Here is a 27,782-nt window from a genome sequence, read left to right on the forward strand (position 1 = left end):
GAGAGACACAAAAATCAAACTTCGTAAAAGGAAGATGGACAAGACCACATACAATAGACCTATGAATTATCTGGTGTAGTCTATTTAAATGCTGCATTAAAAAATATTTCCAGCTGACTGTATTGTTACTACTAATGGGGATTAAAATAACTAAATTCACTATGACAAAAAAAGTCTTCGAATTCTCTTTAAGGCTAGTATCATCAAGAAATTAGATAGAGACACAAAACTGCAGGCAAGTGTGGACATGTAAGAGGTGGGAGAATATAACGGCAATAATGTTTCTCTAGGCCCACTTCTCTGACACTAACTCTAGCTCCGTACTAATACATCTTTCCTCCTTTCCTTTCTCCCTCCCTCCTTTCCTTCCTATACTTCATCCCAGGCAGCAAGAGTTCTAGGAGCTATCTTTTGGACTGGTACACAAATAACCAAACAAATAGCACACAGTTAATAAATGATAAATGCCATAAACAAAGAGCGATGGACACACACAGAGAGCTGTAGATGGTTATATTTTCACCTGGTCACTTTCTAGTGCCATGAGTCCCAGTGTTGCCACAGCAACATCCTCGATTCACTGCAAATGAAGACAAAGTTCAGATTAAGGGCTATGATTGAGGAAAGCAAATTTAATAAACAACCCATTGTAAGTATCATTTTTGAATAGATAAACACAACTCTGCTTCCCCTTGGAAATTAATGGCAATTTTTTTTTTTTTGCTAAAATCTTTTGTTAATTTATTATTACCATTTTAAAAAGTGTTTTTCTCTTTAGATGATGAATGGCAGTGCTTTGAATATTTGAGAACAGTGCATAATGTAAAACTTCTGTTTTGCTTTGGAATGCATTTGAGGAAGAGTAGAGATAAAGGTTTACCTTCCTTATTACATTTTGCTTGAGTTAATATTAAAATTAATTTAAATCTATTAAGACAATAATGAGGTTTAAGCAGAGTAAATTGGGTGAGGGAAAATGCTAACTATAATTTCACCAGAGTTAGCCCATAGAGAAGGTAATTCAAATTCCACCATATATACAAGACATTTAAAGTTAAGAAAATAATAGCCTATTCTTTTCCTATTACTCTAATAAAAATGGTTTCTCAAACTTTCCATACTTTATTTTTGTTGTTGTTGTTGTTGTTGTTGTTTTGTTTTGTTTTTTTGAGACAGAGTCTCGCTTTGTTGCCCAGGCTAGAGTGAGTGCCATGGCGTCAGCCTAGCTCACAGCAACCTCAAACTCCTAGGCTCAAGCAATCCTGCTGCCTCAGCCTCCCAAGTAGCTGGGACTACAGGCATGCGCCACCATGCCTGGCTAATTTTTTTTTCCTATATATATTAGTTGGACAATTAATTTCTTTTTATTTATAGTAGAGACAGGGTCTCGCTCTTGCTCAGGCTGGTTTCCAACTCCTGACCTCGAGCAATCCGCCCGCCTCGGCCTCCCAGAGTGCTAGGATTATAGGCGTGAGCATACTTTCTCAATGTCCACTCTGAGGCCAACTGGCTATGGCTTCTTTTAGCTGCTTTTAACAGATTTAGATCAAGACTAGATTAGATAGAGCAGGACTTAGTGCTGGCATAAACAACCTCCTTCAGCTAAACTGACCTGAAACCATAAGATAAAACAAACAAAAAATCTTCGATATTCAGCTGTGAGGTTCACAGAGGAAAGTTAAACATTCAGTATACTCACAGAGCCATTCATTTAACAATATTTAGATGAGTATTTACTATAGACCAGGCATAGGATTGTTCTATGATTGTTTATTTATGTCTAAACCTACAATGAGAAGCCCTAATTCTGACCACATTTAAATTTGTGATAATGACAGTTAAAACTAGGAATCTCAGAAGCAACTTATATGCCTTGTTATTTTATTTAAAATAAGTGACAACCATTAACATTAATTATTAACATAATATTAAGTAAGTATTTACTGTTTATCAGAAACAGCCAATCACTTTACTTGCATTATCTTATTTAAATCTCTGTCATCTAAGCAATTCCATGAAGAAAGTACTCTTTTTAACTATTTTACAGATGAAGGAAGCAAGGCAAAGACACATGGTAAATGTCATGGCTGACTTAAAAGCCCATGTGCTTGTCAGTGCTATAAAAACTTTTGAATTTTAGTGTTGAGGAGGAAATAATTGGTGTTATTATGTGACTATGAAGTGATATTTGTTGATACCTTAATGGTAACTCTTCATAAATTATTTTAATTTAAGCCAACTTTATCGCCAATTTCTACCTTTCAGGTGAACCACATTCCAGTTAGTTATACAGTTTTGGCTGTAGAACTCATAGCTAATATTAGCCTTTTGCCTCATTCCACTCCTGAAAGCAAGACAGGTCATCAGCAACTCTACTGGAGCCACCAGTGAAAATTCCGCCAGGCTTTTCGCTCTTGTCGAATCTGCTCAAACAAGCACGGTCTGATCCAGAAATATCACAAAGGACATCAGTTTCATTAAGTTGGACTAAGTGGTCTTCTTTGAATGGATTATCCAAGGTGGCCCACTCACTGAAAGAAACCATGCTAACTCTGTATATAAAAAATTTAAAAAAAAAACTTCAAAAAAAATCTAATAGCTAATATTATTGATCCTTTTGTATAGTGCAGATGCTGGTCTAATTCATGAGGTAGGTGTTATTTTTGTTAACTATACTAAAGCCCTGATGGGTTAAAGTTACAGAGCCAAGATTCAAACACAAGTAGTGCCTTAAGAAGTGAGTTGGCTGGTCCAAAGGTAGTGAGTTATCTCACTTAATTATTCAGTGAGTTACAGATTGAACTCCTTATTCTACTCTTTACCCCTGTCTCACTACTGCACTTGACTAGTCTTAAAAAAGAGAGAAGAAGAAGAAGAAGAAAGGAGAAGAAGAAGAAAAGAGAAGGAGGAAGAGGGGGAGGGGGAGGAGGAGGAGGAGAAGAAGAAGGAGAAGAAGGAGGAGGAGGAGGAGGAGGAGGAGGAGGAGAAGAAGAAAGAGTCAAAGCAAAGTGCCTAAGAAGAGTCAGGAGTTCCATCACTTTTACAAAATAACCTTTCTTCCTTTGCTGCTAACCCTGTGGGGGAGCTAAATTTTATGGCAGTATTAGGCACTGAAAGGAAAAGGAATGGCCATAGTTATTCAAGTAACTTAGAGACCTGCAATATCAACTCACACTGAAGATCGGGTCATTAGTGCCACTCACTTCCTAATGGAGCAGGTGGTAAAGTTCACTGAGGACTTGCTATTATTTACTACTCAGGTATGTGGACGGAAAAATCCAAACTCTGAAATATTTGAAAGAAGTTTATTCTGAGCCAAATTTAAGGACCATGACCCAGAGCCACTCCCAAGAAACCTTGAGCAGGTGGACTTGCTGTGCCTGGGTCACAGTTTAGTTTTATACATTTCAGGGAGATAGGGGTTACAGGTAAAGTCATAAATCAACACGTGGGAGGCATACATTGGCTTGGCCCAAAAAGGTGGGGACATCTCCAAGTGGGAGGGCTTACAGGTTATAGGTGGGTTTAAAGATTCTTTGGCTTGTAATTGGTTAAAGACATGAAGCTTTGTCTAAAGGCTTGGAAGGTTTTAACATAAGGAGATGGTATCAGAGATAAGCCACCCGGACATAGATTTGTTGTGTCAAATGAGGACCTTCATGTTTGTCTTGCATACCCTTAGGCCTGTTAATAGGTTATAAAGGTTGTCTCCAAGAAGGGAGGGGGGCATGATGAGGCATATCTGACCTCCCTCCTTTGGGCAGACAATTTAGTTTTAGGATATTCCTTTGGCCACGAGGGGGTCCATTTAGTCAACTGGTAGGGTTGAGCCTTAAAATTTTATTTTAGTTCACAGGTATAAACATGAAAGTCTTCACAGAAGATGAATTTCTTCTCTAATTGTCCATCAACTGATGGACAGAATACTTGCTCCTCCTGTCACTGTCTTACTGATTCCATAACCCTGGGCAGAGTCAATGCTTTACGTTTGTTCACCTTTGGAATGTCTTATTAATGCCTGAGTGGAAGGAACACTGTAAGTACAAAATATTAATTATACTTATCTTCAGGAGCATAAACTAGAGATTTTAACGAGGTGACAAAAATTAACATTGATTTAGTGCTTTAAGTTTTCACAATCTTATTTGCAAACAATTGCAATGTCATTTTCGTTCTTCAGCTGCAGAAACCGAGTCATGGTTTGGCAAAGTGATTGCTTAAAGTTACATAGCATAATAGTAGTAGGGATTCCAACCCTGGACTGCTCTTTGTCCAAACTCAAAGTTCTGATACCATTTGACAAGCTACTAACATTAGCAAGAGTGTTCTGAGCGCTTACCATGTGCCAGACACTGTGCTAATCACCTACGTGCATGCTGCAGTTCTCACGAGAACCCTATGAAGTAGTTATCAATGCCATTTCACACAGGAGAAAATGGACTCTCAGAGAGGTTAAATCATTTGCCCAAGATCATATGTTTACTAAGTGGCACAGAATCAGAATCCAAACCCTGGTCTCTCTGACTTCAAAGCATTACTAGGGTTTCATTTCCATCTAACTGGAAATGCATGGGTGTACACATGTAAAATACTTCTCTTACCTAAAACACAAAACAAATAATGGCTATGTGCCATGACCAACAAGTATGGCTATTAGCTTAACCCTGTAAATCTGAGGTCCAAAAATAAGAGAAAACAAGGATGTCTTTGTTTCTGTCCTTAGGTTTTTCATTGCTTATGTTTTGAAAATAATATATCTATACTAGTATATTAATATGTATTTATATTAACATAATAATTACTCAGTAAAAATACTGAGTAAGAGCATTGAATAGTGGTTCAACTGGTTTATTGAAATACTTCTCTCCATGTACAGTGTTTACTAACAACAATGCTACATAACAATAATTAGAAAACCATCAGATGATAGCATGGAATGTTGGTTTTAGATCATAAAATGATACAAAAATAGAAATGATATATGTGTGTACACATCTAAGATGTACACACATACACAGACACATACAAATGCATATTTGTTAGTCAGGTATAAGGACAGGTTACAGACAGGTCATGTCTGTAAATATTCTGAATATCAGAACATGACTACTTTCTAATTGAATGCCAGTTAAAAGTAAACATGTTTGCATGAATTTATGCTTATCCAGAATGAGAGTTTAAAAATTTGCAGCAACTAGATAATGGTGGGAGGAAGTGTATAAATAGAATTGATATATTTGGCATAATCCTTTTTTTAAAGCTAAATTTTAGGACAGTTAAGAGATAAGACTATCAGGATCAGGTTATAATATTAATAGTAAAATCAAAAGCTTTTCAGGTAAAACATTCTATGTACTAATAAAGAATTATGCTTTTGCCAAATTCTTTCCTTTCCTTCAAATTTCTTTATTTGAGGCAGGTATGAAGGTTCTAAAATAAATGTTTTATCTTTTATTTGTCACCCAACTGCTTCAGCCACACAAAATATTTGCAGGTCCCTGGACTGACCAAGCTGCTTCATAGCCTTTGCTTGAGCTGCTTATGCTGACGGCTTGGCGTGGAAAGTCCTCCCTTTCCAGAAAAAACTTCCAGATTCATTACTACTCCCTTTCCCTTCTTAAGAACTGACCATTTCCTCCATACAGTGTGTCCCATTTGCCCTATAGGTTACATCTGTAAGAGTACTTATCTCTTACTGTATTTACTTGCTTACATGCTTCTCCTACTTAGCTGGATTGTGAATGTTGGAGCTCAGAAACTGATACCCCCAAAATATGATGCTTTGACATGCTGGACTCTGGAAGACTCAGGGGCTTTCTGACACCTCCCACCTGCAAAGCACAGGATGAACTTGAAGTTCCTTTATCTACCTGAGATCCAGATCCACCAAGGAGAACAATTGTTTTTTCTTCTCCTTCTCTGTTCAGAAAAGAAGTCCAAGAATATAACCAAGTCTGAACAGACCTTTTCACAAAATAACATCTGTCTTATTCAAATTCCAAAGAGACCTATTTAATCTCTGTTCCCAGATCCATTCATTCTTTCTAGTAATCCTTTACTGTCCCTCAACAGAATTCCTCTTCCTCCCCCTGCCCTAACCTGTTTTGCCACCATAACCTGTTTTGCCAGGATACAAGCCCCCATTCTATCTGTAACTTCAAGATGGTATTTAAGCTTCTGAACTCTATTGGGGGTCGGTAATCACTCCGTGGGTCTCCCAGTGTACATGTTAATAAATTTTGTATGCCTTTTCTCCAATTAAAATGCCTTTTGTGAGTTGGTTTTTCAGTGAACCTTCAGAGAGCGAAAGGGAAGTTTTCCCTTGGCCCCTACATGACCTCTGTTGAATGCTGGCATTCTATAGGCTCTTTGAACCTCTTCAAATATGTAGTTTTTTGAGGTATCATGAGGGCTAGGATCTTAGTTGAGTGCCAGAGCATTTGTGTATGCACTCCTACTTTTATAATGGCTACCTCCTTAGAAAATACTAGAATACTCAAAATTCTTTAAAAACTGACAATCCTGGTCAGTTCAGTTCTTCCCCGCACCGTCTACTGGAGCTCGGCCTCTCGGGCTCTTTCTGAGCGACAGGGTCCCCTCCAGGTTTCCTGTCGTTCTGCTGAGACCCAAAGATCCAGGAGAAGCTTACCGCTGTGACAAGACTGCCATGGACTTCTCAGAAATGCCCGACTCAGACCTGACCCCAGAGTCTTACATGCTCACTGAAGAAAATTCTCGAGACAATTCAGAGTCTTTTAACTTCTCTGAAACTTTAACAAGGAACCTTAGTAAATTGTCTATCAGCGCTGGCACCACTCTGTGTTCCCTTCCACCAGAGGATTTACCCCAACCCCAACCGCCGGCTAGAGAAGAAACAGTCACCCAGGCTATGAAAGGTGGCGTTTTTATGCCTTACAGGAGAGGAGGAGTGAGGACTCTATTATCTGAGCAGAAAAACAGGCTGGCAAGACTGCGATATATTATAATCAAGAAACTTCAGCGTGAAAGAGAGGAAGAAGAAGACGACGACGACGACAACAGCAACACTGGATTTGAGGAAACTCAGGGTAAATCAAGAAGTAAACCATTCAGATGCAGGTGTAATTTCTGCGTGCTTTACAAATGGGATCCTTCAGAAAATGCTAAAATAGGGATGTGATGATGGCATCCTGCCCATTTTACCATGAACCTTATTCTTATGCTTTTCTTTTTTTTTGCTGGTAATTTTATGAAGCAAGTTGAAAGCTTTGTTAGGATAGATTGTAGCAATAATCTTGAATTATATAATCTATTAATAATCTATGATTTCTGATATCTGTTTCTTGTATCTTTTCCCTATTAACTTGATACTAGTAATTTATAAGGGATGTGTGTAGTTTGAATGTATTTGAATAACTTCAGTATACTTTAGCTTTACTTTTTGATTTTACCCAAAAAATCCCCAATAGGTCTGAAGTATTCCCATGTGTTTTAGTGTAACCTAAAGTCACTGCGATAAAACTCAACATCAAGAATTTGCAGCGGTGACTTGTGGGAGAAGAATCTGAAGGAAACATTGGGTAGTTTGGGCTAGAGATTAATTGATTAGATTTTCTGGTTTTCAAAAACTGTAATGAAAGGAAATTTTGATGTGCTGTATTTTTACTTCCTAGTAGCAAATAAATGTGTGCCTAAGCAATAAAATTGACATTTGAGTACCTTTTAAAACAAAACAAACAAACAAAAAAAACCTGACAATCCTTAATTGGGCTCCATCTAAGGTCAAGAATCTTCTTTGTCTCCAGAGGCACTTTAACTTCACAAACTACCCCAAAAACATATCTACTTTTTCTGTAAATGTTAACACTCTAATCTAGCTAACTCTAATCTAGCTCTAGTGAAAACAGTGAGGTCTGCCATTTGGGCAAATTTTTCCTCTGGCAAAGGGTTATATTCTAAGAGTGAAGTGACTAGCGTTTTTTTTTTGTTTTTCATGTTTTTTTTTTTTTTAACAGTGTATTCTACCTGATATTTTTCTGTTTTAGTTTTAACATTTGACCTATCAACAAAAAAGGTTAAGTCTGGATTTGCTAAAAGGATTTCTAATAAATCTATCTGGAGCGAAGGTATTTCATAGACATATACCTTAGATAGTCATGAGTTTCCTCTTCAGGTAATGGAAGGAAAGTAGTAGGATTTAAAGTACTATAGCAATGATTAGAAATATGTAACAGAGAAGACAATAGGATTTCATAAGAGGTAAGCTTACTTACTAAGAAATGTGGTATATATTCAGTGAGAACCAAAGATTGTCCAGCATGAAGGACCATCAAATTTAAAGGAGACCCCTGAAATAAGTTGCTGAGGTCCCTACTTGTTTAGCTGCTATGACCATTATTGTTAGACAAACCAGAGCAGGAACTGCTGAAGGACTCATTTTTAACTCATGAAGGTCTATCCATGTTTCGGTTCCCAAAGAAGAGGTTTGTTACCACAATCTTAGTTAAGTCATACAGCTGCTTTGAGAAGACACTTATTGGAGTTCAAAATATGGGGCTTTCACATGCTAACCTAAAAAAGCAGCCTCAAGATCTCTTTTTGACCTTCCCCCACCTCCCTGTCTCTCTGATCTTTTCTCCCAATGCTCCAAGAAAGCCTCTCCTCTGGAATCTTCTTATCTGACTGAGAGAAGCACTTTCCAAAAGAAATGCTGTTGTCATAAGACCCCACTCCCTCAGGAATTTCTTTCTTTCTTTTTTTTTTTTTTTTAGACAGAGTCTCTTGCCCAGGCTAGAGTGCCATGGCCTCAGCCTAGCTCACAGCAACCTCAAACTCCTGGGCTCAAGCAATCCTCCTGCCTCAGCCTCCCGAGTAGCTGGGACTACAGGCATGCGCCACCATGCCCAGCTAATTTTTTCTATATATTTTTAGTTGGCCAATTAATTTCTTTCTATTTTTAGTAGAGACGGGATCTTACTCAGGCTGGTTTCAAACTCCTGACCTTGAGCGATCCTCCCGCCTCAGCCTCCCAGAGTGTTAGGATTACAGGCGCGAGTCACCACGTCCGGCCCATCTTCTTCCCCATGAAAAGAGTATTATATAAGCCTCAACCATCTGGCCCCTCTTTTAGTCTCATACTTTCATATATACTCCCATGTCCATATGCATATTAATAAATTTTATATGCCTGTTTCTCCTATTAATCTGCTTATTTTTTTTTAACAATGCTATGACTGTGCTATTAATCTGCTTATTTTAAGTTTATTTTCAGTGAACACTTTGAGGTCAGATGGGAAACTTTCCCTTGGTTCCTACACATTACTCAAACACATTATTTCAGAACCCATTGCCTGAAAAAGCTAGTGCCACCAAGCAGTACTCTTAACTGTGTCTCAGTAACTGGCTTAGCAAAGTTTTGGACAGCCTAAATAGACTGTCAGAAGGATTTATAATATCTCCTTGGGATACACTATAGTCTGAGTGTTTGTGTCCCCGCAAACAATTCATATGTTGAAGTCTGAAGCCACAAGGTGATGGTGTTAGAGAGTGGAGCCTTTGAGGTAATTAGGTGATGAGGACTGAGCCCTCATGAATGGGATTCGTGCCTTTATCAAAGAGACTCAAGAGAGACCCCTTGCCCCTTCCACCATGTAAGGACACATTGAGAAGGCATCGTTTATGAATCAAAATGAGGGCCCTCACCAGACACCAAATCTGCCTTAATCCTAGACCTTCCAGCCTCCAGAACTATGAGAAGTAAATTTTTGTTGTATATTAGCTATCTACTTTATGATATTTTGTTATAGCAACCAAACTATGATATTTTGTTAAGGCAGGATAAATCATGTCTATCTAATGAACTTTGATCAAATTATAACTTAGCTTTGGAAACAGTATGACCTTTCTGATCTAAAACAGTAAGTAGAGAGTTGAAATTACTTTTAAGATTTACCTCATCATTAGAAGACAACAAAAGGTCACCTCCATTTTGGGTTTTGTTTTTGTTTTGTAGACAGAGTCTCACTCTGTTGTCCTGGGTAGAATGCAGCGGCATCATTGTAGCTCACTGCAACCTCAAACTTCTGGGCAGCTGGGGCTACAGGTGCTCACATCCAGCTAATTTTTTTTTTTTTTTTTTTTTAGTAGAGATGGGGGTCTCACTGTTGTTCAAGCTGGACTCAAACTCCTGAGCTCAAGTGATCCTCCCACCTCAGCTTCCAGAGTCTAGGATTACAGGCATTAGCCACCTTGCCTGGGCTGTTTTTGTTTTTCTAGAGAAGGGGTCTCACTCACTATGTTACTCAGGCTAGTCTTGAACTCCTAGGCTCAAGCTGGGACTACAGGCACATGTCCCCATGCCTGGCTTACCTTTTTTTTTTTTTTTTTGGCCTGCATTTTATTTATTAGTATTCACTGATTTTCCATATTTAACATGAAATTGGTTTTAGAGAATCTCTTTACTTTGTCTTCAATTAAACTTTTCTTTAAGAGTGTTGTACCAGTATTTAATAATTTATTTTTAATTAGTTAGGATGTTCTTAGCCACATGGGACAGAAGTGGAGATTAAACAAGATGACTGGAGATAGGGTGGTCCAGGGATGGTAATTCAGGAGTTCAAATGCATCTTTCTTCTCTGCCATCATCTGCTTGACATTCTTGTCTCTTATGGTCACAAGAGACAAGAAGGATATCTAAGGATATATAACCAACCCTAATCTACACTCCCCACACTGGAAAAGATCTGTCCTAAATAAAACCCTAAAATCTCTATCACCTATGAACCTAAAAAAATAAATAAATAAGCATGCAAAGACAAGAAGTTTTATCAAAATTATTAAATAAATTTTTAATAAAAAAAAAAGTCTCAGTAAACACTGGTGTCTTTGCTGCCATAAAAACAAAAAACTCAATAAATATCCCAACTTTGACCTTCCCTCTCTTAGACACTATTAAGACTACTGAGGTAGTGTTCCTATTGCAGTATATAATAAACAGCTTTGTCTTACCAACAGGCTGTTTAGGTGATTTGGGGGAGCCAGCATTTTACAGTCCCTGGAGATCAGGGATTGTCTTATTTATTTTTGTGTTTTATAACATCAAGTAAAGCATAAGATACCTACAAAACACTTTAAAATGTTGCAAATCCTTGCCTGGGCAACCATTAGCCAGGCATGGTGGTGTGAGTCTGTAGTCCTAGCTAACTGGGAGGCTGAGGCAGGAGGATCCCTTGAGCCCAGGAATTTGAGGCTGCAGTAAGCTATGATCATGCCATTGCATTCTAGCCAGGATGACAGAGTAGACCTGTCTCTAAAAAAATAAAAATAATAAATAAAAAATTTTAAAAATACAACGTTGCAAATCAATATTTGCCAAACAAATGAATGATTGCCATATTTTGAACTCTAGAACGTTCAGCAAGTTGGCAAGACCTTTCTGAGAGGAAGTTCTCCTGAGGGCTGGTAGGAAGGCTTTGGGTTACAGTTGCCAGATTTAGCCTATAAAAATATAGGAAGCTGGAACAAAGAGGATTTTTAGGGCAGTGAAACTACTCTGTATGATACTATAGTAGAAGATACATATCATTGTGTATTTTTCCAAGTCCATGGAATATATAACACTAACAGTGAACCCTAATGTAAACTATGATCTTTGGGTGATGATGATGTATCAAATTATGTGCAACAGTTGTAACAAATGTACCACACTGGTTGGGCATTGCTAATGGTAGAGGCTATGCCCATGAAAAAGGAGATATATGGGAAATCTCTGTACTTTCCTCTCAATTCTGCAGTATACCTAAAACTGATCTATAAAATGGTGCTCTTTTAAATCAGTTCTATATTTCCTTTTAGAAATATAGTGGATCACACTAGCATTTTGGGAGGCTGAGGTGGCCCTTAGGCCATAAAACTCCCCAGAGACGGAATTTATGGTAGGTTTACTCTTGGCCTCCTCCTTGGGAGTAAAAGCCGCTGCTAAGAGGGAATTTACGACAGCCGCCTTCCCCAAAAGTTCCTGCTTTCAGTAAAGGAAGCTTCAAGGTTTCTTTCTGCATCTGTTGAATCACAAATGTCTTCACCTTAAAATAATCTTCATACCAGCTCTGGTATTCTGAGTGGGTCTCCCACAAACTCTTAATTGTGAACCTGCTTTCTGATTTAATGTATTTTGTGTACAACATTTGGAAAGATTCTCATCCCCTTGCCCCCAAGACAGGGTCTTGCTCTGTCACCCAGGCTGGAGTACAGAGGCGTGATCATAGCTCACTGTAGCCTCAAACTCCTGGCCTCAAGCAACCTTTCTGCCTCAGCCTCCTAAAGTGCTGCAATTACAGCCATGAGCCCATTGCATCTCACAAAGAGTATTCTTTTTTATCTGAGACAGAGTCTCTGTCAGTCACAGTGCCCATGGTGTCAGCCTAGATCAACAACCTCAGACTATTGGGCTCAAGCGATTCTCTGCCTCAGTCCCCCAAACAGCTGGGACTAAGGGCGCTCACCATAATGCCTGGCTAATTTTTTGTTTCTATTTTCAGTTGCCCAGATAATTTTTTCTATTTTTTTTTTTTTTTTAGTAGAGACAGGGTCTCACTCTCGCTCAGACTGGTCTCAAACTCCTGACCTCAAACAATCCTCCCGCCTCGGCCTCCCAGAGTGCTAGGATTATAGGCGTGAGCCACTGTGCCCAGCCAAGAATATTCTTAATATAAGCAGAATTTGGCAATAATTTTTCCTATTTATCTTTTGGGGGAGTCAGCCATGATAAAGTAGAAAGAACACAGAAATTGGAGCCTAAAATTTGAATGTGCCTATTAACTCATTTTTTTATACTGCAGAACCTCATAATAGTGAATATGGTGCTCTTTTAAATCAGTTCTATATTTCCTTTTTTAAAAATAAAAATCCGTAATGCCTGGCTAATTTTTTGTTTCTAGCTGGGTACAGTGGATCACACTAGCATTTTGGGAGGCTGAGGTGGGAAGATCCCTTGAGCCCAGGAGTTGAAGAACAGCATGGGCAACATAGCAAGACCTCCTATCTACAAAAAAATTAAATTAGCAGGGCATGGTGGCACGTGCCTGTAGTCCCACCTACTCAGGAGGCTGAGGCAGGAGGATCACTTGAGCCCATGAGTTCAAGGCTGCAGTGAGCTATGATCATGACACTGGACTCCAGCCTGGGTGACAGAGTGAAACCCTATTGCTTAAAAAAAGGGGGAAAAAATTAAACAGTCATTGAAGTGAAAGTTGTTAAAAAGTCAGAATATGTGATTGATATCTCCATTTATTAGTAAAGTTGAAAAACAAACCATTGTGGGGCTGGGTGCGGTGGCTCACACCTGTAATCCTAGCACTCTGGGAGGCAGAGGCAGGAGGATCGCTCAAGGTCAGGAGTTTGAAACCAGCCTGAGCAAGAGTGAGACCTTGTCTCTACTAAATAATAGAAACAAATGAATTGGCCTACTAAAAATATATAGAAAAAATTAGCCGGACATGGTGGCGCATGCCTGTACTCCCAAGCCACTTGGGAGGCTGAGGCAGAAGGATCGCTTGGGCCCAGGAGTTTGAGGTTGCTGAGAGCTAAGCTGATGCCACAGCACTCATTCTAGCCTGGGCAACAAAGTGAAACTCTGTCTCAAAAAAACCAAAAAACAACAACAACAAAAAACCATTGTAGTTTCTTTTCTCATTTTGAATAATAAAATATGTACAGAAAATGTTCTTTTCTTTGCCCTCAGGGATGCCTAAAAGAAAAAAAAAAAAAAGAAAATGTTCTTTGAGTTTTCAAATTACTAATCAGGAATACGCCTTCACAACATATGATTTGACCACAGTCTGAATGAAAAACAGTTATTTGTTTTCCTGAGTTTTTTGACTTTTGCAAGGATCTAAGGTGTGAGATTGGAAGATTATACTCTTCCAATGTTAGTTAGTACCTGGATTTATCCTCTAATATCATAACGTATAATATGAAGGGCTTGACTTAAAATCTCTTTGAGAAGTTTAGAGATGCTATATTTAACCCAATCCAAAAGTAAGATGAAAAGAAACATAAATATCATTATTAGGAGTGGCTGTTAGAAACACCAGCTGACTTGTTTGAGATGCAAATACCCTGGCTCTTGGCCCCGCAGGCATCTGGGAGAATTCCAAAAGAGTTAGCCACTGCTACAAGAAATCTGCAGTCCTCCCAAACTCAGTGGAATCCAAAACCCAAAGCTATCTTAATCAGACTTATTTTCATAACCTATGCTCATGTTTTGGCTTTTGAAGTTTTGTTTGCTATTCAGGTGTGATATTCACATCTCAAATCTTAGTCCTCAGTTTTTAAGCTTCACCTGAATGTAAATTATATCTGTTCCTATCTGAGGTTCCTCAAGCAAATATTTGTTTTATTATCCTTTTTCCCAGTAAAGAATGTAGCAGACAGTTTGGTAGCCATTTCCAATCCCTCCTTTCGTGCATTTCTTTTTCAAAAGCTAAACAAGCCAGTTATTCATTTCTCCAGCCTCCCTTGAAACTAGGGGCTTGCAATGTGGCTCACTTCTGGCTGCTGGGATATAATAGGAAGTTTGCTTGGTAGATTCCTAGAAAGATTTTCCTCCCTGATAAAAGAAAGGTAGAAAGTGAAGAGAATGTCTTTTTTATTACCCACCCTTCCTGTTTTCCTGCATGCGATCTGGTGAGGACAAAACATTTGGTGCCTCCATAGCCAATATGTGCCCATCAGGGGAAAGCTACACTGTGCCAGCCAACTATTCTGGAAATAATCATATGGGTCTCACTATGTTTCCCAGGCTGGCCTCAAACTCCTGTCCTGGGCTCAATCCTCCCACCTCAGCCCTGCCTAACTGGTATTATAGGCCCAAATCATTGCACCTGGAAGGATGTCTTTACTATTTCATATCGGTTGCTTAGTCTGTTATGTACAGCCCAACATATACTATATAAATATTATTTGTACACTACAGTATTTAGTATTTTATCATGTTTGCAGTTGTTGAATAGTAAACATGGTTATGCTCCATTTCTTTCTTCCCTGGAATGACTGCTAGAAAGTTGAACAGGTTCTGTGGCAATCTTTAGAACAATCTAATATTTCAATGAGAAGGAAGAGAGGAACATACAGACTAATGTGATCACTCCTATAGAAACATCATTAAAGAGATCCATAAATAGGAACTGCCATGCTAATAAGAATGTGGCTTTTAAACTCAATACTTTTCTAATTCTATTGCATCTATTATATTCACTGCTTTTTAAAAACAGCTTGGTTGAGACATAATTCACATACTGTACAATTCACATTCCCTCTTTGAAAAGGATTTGTATCCTACTTTGTAGAAAGAATGAAGAATATCAAGTTTAACCTTTCTTATTCTACCTCCACTCTCTCTAGCCAAAATTCTGTATCTCTACATTTGCCATTTCCAAATTCACCCCACCATCCCATTCTTTATCTCCTGAGTGTTTATTCCACCAAGAATCCTTAATGTCTTCCCACTTGTGTGAGCAGCTAGTTCTTAGACTAGCCTTTCAAAAGAAGACACAGGCAGTAGGGTGTGACATAAATGGGGTTAGCTAAGCAGTGTGGTCAGACAACAAGATTGCTGACTAGATCCACGTAGCAGGGCTTGGCAAATTGAGGAGACCCAGCAGGCTTTCAAGCCTCCTTTAAAGGTAGCAATCAAGGTCAGCGAACCAAACTAATTAGACTCTTTAAAACAGTGGTCCAGTGAGGTGTGCACCATCTGGGGGATGGTCATGCTGGAAACTCAGACTTGTGGGAGGAGGGGGGAAAAGGGCATTTATTGAAACCTTAAAATTTGTACCCCCATAATATGCCGAAATAAAAAACAAAAACAAACAAACAAAAAAACAGTGGTCCAGAGCCACTGCTAGAAAGGACTTGTTTTCTGATGGAAGCCTGGGAAACTATTGCTTTTTTATCTATTGTACTCTAGGTATTCTCCAGTCAGCACCTCTCCCAGTCAGAGTCTCCTAGATATTGGGGCAATTAAAAAACTTCTTAATCCATAAAAACAAACCAACCAAGCAAAAAGATTTTAAAAAGAAAGACAGAAGGATGTAAAGAAAGAAAAAGAAAGATATTGTTTTCATGTATCCAAGCCTGTAGTCCCAGCTACTCAGGAGGCTGAGGCAGGAGGATCACTTGAGCCCAAGAGTTCAAGGTTGCAGTGAGCTATGATAACACCACTGCACTTTAGCTTGGGTGACAGAGTGAGACTATCTCAAAAAAACAAACAAACAATTCTAGGTGTCCAGGTCAGATTCAAGGCTTGGTTGAAGGACTGAGTCCCTCATTGTGGGCTAATTCTTCAAAGCCTTGTAATTTTCTTCATCATTTTCCTCTTTCAGGACAGGACAATAAAAGTAAGTACAAGGACAAACACAATTTATAGTTATTGCTGACAACCACTGTCTCCTTACATCTTCATCATCTAATCTAATATCGATACCCTCCTACTTCACCAAAAGGGCATTTCTGAAGGTCCCTAATGACTTCCTAAAATCCTAAATCCAGTGCTCTCTTCTTGGACTTTAATTCATTTTACTCTTTTAGAGCAGAATCCTTTTTCTTTGCCCAAGCAACCAAGCCACATATTTCTTAAAACTCCTCCAATGGCCGGGCGTAGTGTCTCATGCTTGTAATCCTAGCACTCTGAGAGGTTGAGGTGGCTGGATCGCTCAGGGTCAGGAGTTTGAAATCAGCCTGAGCAAGAGCCAGATCCTGTCTCTACTAAAAATATATAGAAAAAATTAGCCAGGCATGGTGGCGCATGCCTGTAGTCCCAACTGCTCGGGAGGCTGAGGCAGGATTGCTTGAGCCCAGGAGTTTGAGGTTGCTGTGAGCTAGGCTGACGCCACGGCACTCTAGCCCAGGCAACAGAGTGAGACTCTGTCTCAAAAAAAACAAAACAAAGCAAAAAAACCCTCCAATGGTTCCTCGATGCTCCTCCCATCCCCCTGACTACTATTGGGTAGTCACTAAGCTTTAGTTCTTGGTTCTCTACTTTGAGCTTTCTTCACCCTATACCTCGGAAATGACCTCCCTTCCTGAGGTTAAACTCTTGACAGTTAATAGATATCTCTCAGTTTTGCATTATCAGCTCTGATAGCATTCCAGAGCTCCAATCCCATCTGTCCAACTATCTTCTACAAGAGATGTCCTATGATTACTTAACATTAAAATTAGTCTTAGCCTTACCTACCCCAAATGACTAATCTTGCTACTTTCTATTTTTACTGCATTAGTAAAACACCATTTCCTTAGTCATCCAACCCTGCTAATCAGTGACTTGTTTCTATTCCAACGCTTCTAAGTGAAACATCCAAAATCTTCTCCCTCTTCTTTTCCAAGATAAAAACTTTCCTTGGAAAAATATTAAACAAATGTACCATATCAGATACCAGACTGCATTATCTATAACAGAAGAATAGAAACATGTAAAATTACCATCTTCTAGTTTTAAAAAAAATTCATATATGAAAAATGCAAACTCAAGGATTAGATTTTTTTTCCAATGGCAAAAACGACTTTTTCATTTATAGCAAAATGGTATTTCTTTTTATCTACCTCTAGTTTTTAAGATTTAGAAAGAAAAGGGGCTACTTACTGAAAATCCATTTTTGTTTCAGATGTGCTTTAATTAAAGCAGTATGTGTAACGGGGAGCTCTCTCTCTATGGATGCTTTTGATTCAGGAACTATAATCAAAAGCCTCTGCACTGAGAATATGGCAATGTTCTTCTAGAACACAGGGGAAAGTATTGTGGCCATTTGAATTTCTAGCAATTTCAGCTACAGAAATACCGTTTTTTAGAAAGCTGTTTGCTGAATTTCCTTCTTAAAAAGTGTCTCTTTTTCTTTGCTTTGCTATACACAGAATGGAAACACAGCAGGTTGAAAGATTAAGCATTTTATGCATTCCCCAACTCTGCTTTCTTCTATTTGTTCAAGCATTGTTAGATGTTTTTCTATAGCATTAATTTTTCCCTTGTGTCTATGCTTTTATTTTTCTCCCAGCAATTAAATTTACTTAGGTCAAATTATGTATGAGGCACTTTTCAGGAATGGTATTCTTGCTTTTTCTCCAATCTTTAATGCTCTTCTCTCTGCTAATTCACATGCTAATATTTTATAAAGATGCAGGAAAATTGAAACTCTCTTGTTGGTTTAAGTTACCATGCTATAATATTGTGATCCAAAGTGACAGAAACAGGCTGGGCGTGGTGGCTCACGCCTGTAATCCTAGCACTCTGGGAGGCTGAGGCAGGAGGATCGCTCAAGGTCAGCAGCCTGAGCAAGAGTGAGACCCCGTCTCTACCAAAATTAGAAAGAAATGAATTGGCCAACTAAAAATATATAGAAAAAATTAGCCGGGCATGGTGGCACATGCCTGTAGTCCCAGCTACTCGGGAGGCTAAGGCAGAAGGATTGCTTGAGCCCAGGAGTTTGAGGTTGCTGTGAACTAGGCTGATGCCATGGCACTCTAGCCTGGGCAACAGAGTGAGCCTCTGTTTAAAAAAAAAAAATTCACAGAAGAATCCCTGGTAAGCAAAATAAATTCCATAAATCTCACCTATTTCTTTTTCCAAATATTAAGCCGCATTGGATTTTAAGACAGAGTCATGTGCTGTTGCCCTGGCTAGAGTGCAGTGGCATCTTCATAGCTCACTGCAACCTCAAACTCCTGGGCTCAAGCAATCCTCCTGTCTCAGCCTCCCAAGGATCTGGGGGTGCAAGACAACAACACCACATCTGGCTAATTTTTTATATTTTTGGTAGAGGTAAGTCTCACTCTTCTTTAGGCTATTCTCAAACTCCTGAACCTCAAGCAATCCTCCAGCCTCAGCCTGCCAAAGTGCTAGGATTACAGGTGTCTGTCACCATGCCCGGCCTCACATTGGATTTTAATAGCATATTTTTAAAAAATGTGATTGTAGAGATAGGGTCTTGCTGTGTTGCTCAGGCTCATCTCAAACTCCTGGCCTCAAGCAATCCTCCCACCTTGGCCTCCCAAACTGGGCTCCAAAAGTGCTGGGATCATAGGCATGAGCTACCATACCTAGCTACTCTTCCATCTTTACACATAAGCAGCCTGAGTTTATATTTGCATAAGTAAAGTAGTCATTCAACTGACTCTTACTTATACATAGATTGCCTTAGGGGCACTTGCAATATTGTCTTGTCCTACACAGAGAAGAGGCTGACATTTTCTGGGTTTCTTTTGCTGTAAAGTTTTATGTTCTGCTTCATCAGGCACTCCATAATACATATATGAGTGAGTACAGCCATAGTTTCTGATAAGCTTTCTGTGTAATCTAATTGGTTATAAAATTATTTTTCCCTGCATACATCTTCTGCTTTCTTTACTGTCACAGTATATTAGCCTTTTGTAGTTATTCCTTCCCATGCTTGAAAAACATCCCTTAAGTTTCTGTTCATTAACTTACATCCTCTATCTCTTCTCACCTTTTTAGGTAGAGGAAAGTGGTAGTCTCTGATGATTTCCCGAATCATACTTCATGTTCTACATTCCTGTCTGTTGCCCTCAAATTACTCCTAGCTGAACAAAACTCTCTGTTGCTTTCCTCTCCACAGCTCCTCCTTTCCCTTTCAAAAGTACAGCTGATGACTTCCGATTCCCCCTCATGAAAACTCCATTGGGTATAAGAACCACAATCTGATTAAAGTAATGTCTGATGTATGTACCTTACTGGTAATTCCAAAACTTTCCTAGAAGAACAGTATTTGCTTTTAATAAGTGAATATCTACCTAATTGGCTGAGTATCAGGGAGTTTTTTGGAGATACTTATTTCACTTTTCTTTTTATTTTTAGTCCAATATACTGGATTTTTACTTTATTTTTCCTTTAACATCAAGTCAGCCTCTTTCTGCAGCAATGGGCTTCCCTCCAACTTACTCATCACATCTTTGGTCTCCAACCTTCCTTTCTGCTACTGAGGCCTTCTACTTGCGACTTCTTCCCACATTTTCTGTTTCCACTGAAGCCAGCAGAGCCACTCCACAAGAGTAGGCTCATTAAACAAAACATCTGAAGGGTCCCTGGCAACTCTGTACTTTCTAATGACAGTCATTATTAGTAGCAAGTAATGGAAAACAAACGCAGGACAGATGTCTCTCTGTGTCTTGCTCTGTGCTGGAATACAGGGCAAACAAAAACTCTGCCTGCATGAAATGCCCACCTTAGAGTTCAGCTCAATGAATTAATTCTGTACATAAGATACAAAGGCATTCCCTCCTGTCTGCAATCTAACTACCTGCTGAGAACTCTACGTCTTTGTCAAAAACCAAAATAGAACACTAGACATTCAGGAGATTTCACAGATGGAGAGAACTTTCAAGATAATCCAACAATTTTCCAGATAAGAAAACTGAGACAGCCTGAATGCCTCAGGAAGAGAAGGGAAATATTTTTTTTCCTTTGGCTGGGAAGTACTACTACATATATTTAGGCCCCCCAAATAATCTAAATCTACATGACCACACTGAAATAGTTCTGCTTTCCATGAACAAAGACAATGGTACTTCTAAGCTTCTTCTTGGGGTAAAAACTCTTTTAGGTAAAGACTGTGCTAGGAACAATGAAATAACCAGCACTATTTACTCTCAAAAAACCTTACAATCTAATTGGTACTTGCAATATCCTTAGAGATATTGAGGAGGCAAAAAAAAAAAAAAAAAAAAAAAAAGATATGGGGGGGGGGAAGGGAGGCCTCAAGACTGAGAGGCCAGACACAAAGAGATAGCTATTCCTAAGAGACTGGGTAGTGAAGGAAGCCAAAATATTTCACCCCAAAATATGGCTCTGTAGTTTAGTATTTTGAATTAAAGGCCCTTAAAGATCAACAGATGCTGGAAGAGATTTTTCCCCTCTCTACATAAAGACCACACAGACCCTCCACAGAGAACAACTGTTTTTTTACTATCTTTTGCAGAAAAAAAGACTGAAGCAATATAACCATTACAAGATAATGTCTGTCTCTCAGGCTCATTCAGTTTCCAAAAAAAAAAAACCATTTACAAATTAATCTCTGTTCCCCAATCCATTCATTCTCCCTAGTAATCATTTATTGCTTCTCAATAGAATTACTTATATTCCTTATCTCCCTCTCTCTGAAAAGAGGCTATGTAAGTACTTGGGTAGTTCACTTTTCAACAAAAGCTGGCTTTTATATTAATAATTTTTTTTGAGTTTCTGATGAAAGAAGGAATGCATATATTAATAATATTATAGTTAGGGTGGGGCAAGGAAAGGTGAGTTTTCCTTCCATCTGAAAGAAGGGAAGGAGAAAACTGCTTTGAGAAGGTGTTTTTTTTCCTATCAGAGAATTACTGAAGACCCGAATCAGAGTAGCCAACTTAATTCATGGCAGGTGGTGGGAGGAGTAGTAAGCTCTGATTGTATGATATTTCCTTAGGATTGTGGGGTCTTTGAAGAACGCTTAATAGGCCATTGCAGTCTACGAGATCTGAGTTCAAATCCTTAGGTGGTAATATGACCCAGATCTAATATGACCTTGGGTAAGTTATTCAATCTTTTTGAGTTTAGGTTTCTTAATTTGTAAAACTAAAATATTACCCTTATAGGATTGCTGAGGCTTAAATCAGATAAACAAAATACCTGTTACAGTGTACAATGAGTATTTAATAAACAGTATCTTTTATAAATAATTGTCCTATAAATGCTTATGGATGAAGAACCCTCCAACTGAGCATATGCATGTAAGCCACATGCATTTAGTGGTAATCTCCAAATTTTAGAAGTGTTGGAATTAATCTCTCTATAGCAACAATATTATTATATAAATGATGGCTACAGTTCCTATTAATTGCTCACATATCTATTTAATCTATACTATTCCTGATGAATTTTGTTATGGGCAAGGTTGCTATTTGACAGTAAAGGCAGGTTTTGGGAATGCTTTAGTTGCACAGAGACCCTCATGTTATTTTTATGAGATAATGAATTCAAAATGATTGTGTGAAATTCCAGCAAAACACTCACCTTGATTCAGCCTTGGTCATGTGATTAAGAACTTCCTGTACTCTTTAACTTCCCTGAACTGCTGAGTGTTGGCAGTGGGGACTGAAGCCCCTATTGGTAACTCCTGTGGCAGAGACCCTGGGAGGATAGGGACTTAGAGGCTGGTAACTCTGTGGTGGGGGAGGAGGATAATGACAAGGATTCCAGGAAATCAGAGAGTGAGGAAGAGATGTGATTACTTCTCAATCTGAGCTAGCTTCCTTTTCCTTTTCAAGGATTTCAGTTTGGCCTATTTGCTTTTCTTTGTACTGTCGCCACCAGTTGACTTCTATAAAAGTCCCCCTCTTCTTGAAGACTAGTATTATAGACAGTATAATTTATCTTTGGCCTGCCAGTTGCAGAAATCACTTAGCACTTTGATGAGATCTTGCTGCCAGTAGTTATGCAAAATATACAGAATTGTATTTTTTTAAAAAAAGACTTCTTTTTTTAGAGCCATGCTTTCTCTTTTATTTCTTACAAACTAAAGGAAAAAAAATCACAAAAACACTTAGCCAGTTAGCTTTCAAAGGACAGAATGATATAATTCAATTACAGTTGAGGGAATAATTAGATTCAACAATTCTGGCCGGGCAGTAATCCTTGCACTTTCTGAGGCTGAGACGGGAGGACTACTTGAGGCCAGGAGTCCCAGACCAGCCCAAGCAAAAGCAAGACTACATCTCTACTAAAAATTGAAAAATTAACCAGGTGTGGTGGCATGTGCCTGTAGTCCCAGCTACTTGGGAGGCTGAGGCAGGAGGATCGCTTGAGCCCAGGGGTTTGAGGTTGCTGTGAGCTATGATGATGTCATTGTACTCGAGCTGGGGAGGCAGAATGAGACTCTGTCTCAAAAAACCCCCAAAACCAAACAACACTCACACACATAATAAAAACAAAAAAAGAAGCCTCAAAAACAAACAAAAACAATTCTTCTGGACTTCTTGTATTAGCAGATGGATTTGTAAGCTTTGGGCAGAAGGGAGATAAAGACTGTGAAGAAGTGGGATAGAAGCAGGCAGCACTGCCTTCTCGACCTGCAAGAAGAGGACAGGGAAGGGGAAGATGAAGAGAAAACATGTTCAATTTACCTTCACCTCCTCCATCTTCTTATCTTTCTCATTTTCCTCATCTCTGATGAGGTCAGAGTTATGCTAAGGTTGTATAAGAAGTCAGAAATGGATTTAAGATCAGATAGAATATTATTTATTTATTTTTGAGACAGAGTCTCACTTTGTTGCCCAGGCTAGAGTGAGTACTGTGGGGTCAACCGAGCTCACAGCAACCTCAAACTCCTGGGCTCAAGCGATCCTCCTGCCTCAGCCTCCCAAGTAGCTGGGACTACAGGCATGCGCCACCATGCCCGGCTAATTTTTTCTGTATATATTAGTTGGCCAATTAATTTCTTTCTATTTATAGTAGAGACGGGGGTCTCGCTCTTGCTCAGGCTGGTTTTGAACTCCTGACTTTGAGCAATCCACCCGCCTCGGCCTCCCAGAGAGCTAGGATTACAGGCGTGAGCCACAGCGCCTGGCCCAGATAGAATCTTATTAAGAGGAGCTGTGTAACATTAGGAGATCATCTATGAGGAACAGCAGCTTGGATGCAAAGGGATTTTTTTGGCCATCTCCCTGAGACAGTTCTTTCAGGGAAACTTTTATATGTATGAAGGTAAGGTCCTATCAATATCCATCCTTGCATTCAACTATTAGTGAGTATCTACCCTGCCATAATAAATGCTGGGGAATCAAGGATAAAACAGATGTACTCAAAGATGCTCACGTAATCATTAACATTAAATGCTTTGCTCATTAAGCTGAGTTGTTATATAGTACAATAATACTTCCACATGACAAAAACTATTTCATAGATCATAAAGTAGTAGAAGATCCTTCCTATAGGTCAAGGGTCAGCAAACCTTTTCGCTAATGGCCCAGATAGTAAATATTTTTGGCTTTGCAGGCCATATAGTCTCTGTCAAAACTATTAATACCTAATTCTGCAGCTGTAGTGTGAAAGCAGCCATAGACAATAAGCAAACAACCATACATGGCTGTGTTCCAATAAAATTTTATTTGTGAACATGTGCATTTCACAAATTTTCATGTGCCATGAAATTATTCTTCTTCTTTTAATATTTTATTTTATTTTATTTTATTTATTTTATTTTATTGAGACAGAGTCTCACTCTGTTGCCTGGGCTAATTTTTTCTATTCTTAGTAGAGACAGGGTCTCACTCTTGCTGAGGCTGGTCTCAAAATCCTGAGCTCAAGGGATCCTCCTGCCTTGGTCTCCCAGAGTGCTAGGATTACAGGTGTGAGCCACTGCACCTGGCCAATCTTTTTCAACTATTTGAAAACATAAAAACCATTCTTAGTCAGGTGCAGTGGCATATGACTATAATTCCAGCTACTCAGGAGGCTGATGCAGGAGGATTGCTCGAGCCCAGAAGTTAGAAACATAATGACACCTGTCACTAAAAATAATAATAATAAAAAAAATTCTTAGCCAGGCGCGGTGGCTCACGCCTGTAATCCTAGCACTCTGGGAGGCTGAGGCGGGTGGATTGCTCGAGGTCAGGAGTTCAAAACCAGCCTGAGCAAGAGCGAGACCCTGTCTCTACTATAAATAGAAAGAAATTAATTGGCCAACTAATATATATATATATATATATATATATATATATATAAATTAGCCGGGCATGGTGGCGCATGCCTGTAGTCCCAGCTACTCGGGAGGCTGAGGCAGCAGGATTACTTGAGCCCAGGAGTTTGAGGTTGCTGTGAGCTAGGCTGACGCCACGGCACTCACTATAACCTGGGCAACAAGTGAGACTCTGTCTCAAAAAAAAAAAAAAAAAATTCTTAGCTCAAGAGCTACATAAAACTAGACAGCAGGCCAAATTTGGCCCACTGGGCCACAATTTGTCAACCCTTGCTATTGGTCAAACTCCTCTCTATAAAGATGGGAAAACTGAGTGCCTAAAGAGTTAAAATGTCATTTCCAAGGTCACTTCCAGTTAGTGGCAGTGACAGAATTAGCATTTGAATTGTCCTGACTCCTCAACTATTGCTCCTTCCACTTTACTATATTGTCTCTCAGTTTAGGATTTTACTGTGTAGTTTCCTTAGAACACTGTATCATGTTGATAATATAAGACCAGTCTTCATTGTTTGCTGTTAACATATCAAAATTTTTTGTTTGCATCTTTTTGCAAAAGACTTGAGAGGTCATAGTTGGAGGATTTTTCATTCCTGCTAAATTACAAGCATTTAGCTATTTCACTGAAATAGTTCATCTGCTGCAGATCAAAGATAAGTCTTTTTTTTTTTTTTTTTTTTTGACACAGAGTCTCATTTTGTTACCCAGGCTAGAGTGAGTGCCATGGCGTCAGCCTAGCTCACAGCAACCTCAAACTCCTAGGCTCAAGCAATCCTTCTGCCTCAGCCTCCCGAGCAGCTGGGACTACAGGCATGCGCCACCATTCCTGGCTAATTTTTTTCTATATATATTAGTTGGCCAATTAATTTGTTTCTATTTATAGTAGAGATGGGGGGGTCTCGTTCTTGCTCAGGCTGGTTTCGAACTCCTGACCTCGAGCAACCCGCCCGCCTCGGCCTCCCAGAGTGCTAGGATTACAGGCATGAGCCACCGCGCCTGGCCAAAGATAAGTCTTTTAATGAGCAGTTTAATAATGTAGGATAAGTATCTCTGATGAAAAAGAAGCATAAGAACGTCCTTGCTTTTTATTACCTATTCTAGGTCTATAGTTTTGGATCCAGACTGGGGTAGCCTCTGAACGTTTGTGGCAGTCTCAAACATTGCTGAGAAGTTTGATTTGGACTGAGGTTTGACACTATTTGGAAAACCTTAGAAAGGCTATGTCAAAGGTAGGTTTATTTAAGAATAATAATAGTAACAGCTAACATTTATTGAATGCTTATTATGTGGCAAATATTGTTCTCATTTAATTCTCATAACCATATGAGGAAAGTCTTCTATTATCCCCGCTTTATAGAGAAGGAAAGTAAAACACAAAGAAATTAAGTAACCTGCTGAAGTGAGTGGTTAGGCCAGGATTCAAACTCAGGCAGTCTATCTCAAGAGCTCATACTTATAGGTTGAAGGAATTTAAATAAAAATTAACAGACGCACAGAGTTGTAGAAATGACAATGCCAAACAAAACGTTCTTGACAAGTTCAAGAACCTTCCTAGGAAGGTTCAAGTTAACCTTCCTAATTTTAAAGATGAGGAAAATGAGTCTTAAAAGTTAACAGACTTTTTCAAGGTCATACACAGCTAGTTAATTCGACAATCAGGAATAGATCTCAGATTTCTGAACTACTAGATTTCTTAGTTTCTTTTATTCTGCTACATGAAATGCCCTTCAAAACCAACAACTGGGCAGAGGACACAGTCTGTCCCTCAGAAGCTTACAGTGTATTAGAGGGAGACATATAAACAGATGTTTGTCAATTATAATACAAAACTTGTGTCAAAATACAATGAGAGCTGAATCTCATAGTTGATAGCTGTGACACTGATCATTCTGGAATTCTTAGGGTTTTTTTTGTCAAAACAAATGCTCAAGGTAGGGTTGGTGCAGTGTTAGTAGTACTATTTCAAAACATATGTTAAGATAAATTTAGTTCTTTCTGCTTCACAATGCTATAAAAAATAAAAAATTAAAACTTAAAATATTTAAAAATCTTTAAAAATTTAAAAATTTTTAAAAATAAAATAAAAAGATAAATTTAGTTGGGCCAGGTGCGGTGGCTCACGCCTGTAATCCTAGCACTCTGGGAGGCCGAGGCGGGAGGATCGGTAAAGGTCAGCAGTTCAAAACCAGCCTGAGCAAGAGCGAGATCCCGCCTCTACTAAAAACAGAAAGAAATTGGCCAACTAAAAATATATAGAAAAAATTAGCCGGGCATGGTGGCACAAGCCTGTAGTTCCAGCTACTCGGGAGGCTGAGGCAGGAGGATCACTTGAGCCCAGGAGATTGAGGTTGCTGTGAGCTAGGCTGATGCCAGTGAACTCTAGCCCGGGCAACACAGTGAGACTCTGTTTCAAAAAAGAAAGATACATTTATTTTTTATTTTTTTCCTTTTAATTTTTAAAATTGATAAAATTAATTTTATTATTTAATTTTATTTCTTTAACTAAGGCAAGATCTTTGCTTTGAGTTACATTTAGTTTTAAGACACACCACTTTAGTACTTGTCAAATGTTTAAGCCGTTCCAAAATTATCCTACACATTGGTTCCTCCCGTCGGAAACGCGCGTGACCCCGGGAAACCAATATCCTGCCAGCACAGGCGTTTCAAGGGTTACTTTAACTTAGCGATACTCTGGGGCCGCCTAGAGAAGCGGTGCACCCTGGGACTTGTAGTCCTACCAGCACCGAGGGACCTGCGATGCCATCTAGAATGCACTTCTCCCCTCTAAACGTCCTGGCCCAACACTTAGATTAAGCCCCAGCCTGAAGTATAACTTCATAAATCGCACCTCATTCTGGGTTCATTATGCTTCTACTAGGCCCATGGTGCGCAACACTCAAACGGACAGCGTTTTCCTTCACAAGCCTCAAAGATACCAGTCTGTCCTCGTTAGAGGGCGGAGCCCTAGGTCCGGAGGTTGGGATTGGCTAGTGTTTGACGCGAGCAGGCGTTTTTGTATCCACTTGCGGATATGTACACTGTGGTAAAAAAGTGAGTCCTTTACCACGG

The 27,782-nt window shown here is 39.1% G+C and overlaps 1 protein-coding gene and 1 long non-coding RNA gene across 2 annotated transcripts in view; one reads left to right on the forward strand and one right to left on the reverse strand.

The window, feature by feature from the left end:
* Window positions 1–497: 497 nt before the first annotated feature.
* LOC142873756 (uncharacterized) lies at window positions 498–27,649 on the reverse strand. Its single transcript, XR_012921725.1, has 2 exons — window positions 27,562–27,649; window positions 498–580 (listed from the first exon to the last, which is right to left on the reverse strand). It is a non-coding gene; the product is annotated as an uncharacterized LOC142873756 (long non-coding RNA).
* The window catches only part of DMXL1 (Dmx like 1), a 167,539-nt gene continuing 167,326 nt past the window's right edge, over window positions 27,570–27,782 (forward strand). Inside the window, exon 1 of the mRNA XM_076008303.1 lies at window positions 27,570–27,764. The gene's annotated coding sequence lies outside the window, so the exon portion shown is untranslated. The remainder of the gene's footprint in view (window positions 27,765–27,782) is intronic.

Source organism: Microcebus murinus, chromosome 11 (assembly GCF_040939455.1).
Source record: "Microcebus murinus isolate Inina chromosome 11, M.murinus_Inina_mat1.0, whole genome shotgun sequence".
NCBI classification, from domain to species: Eukaryota; Metazoa; Chordata; class Mammalia; order Primates; family Cheirogaleidae; genus Microcebus; species Microcebus murinus.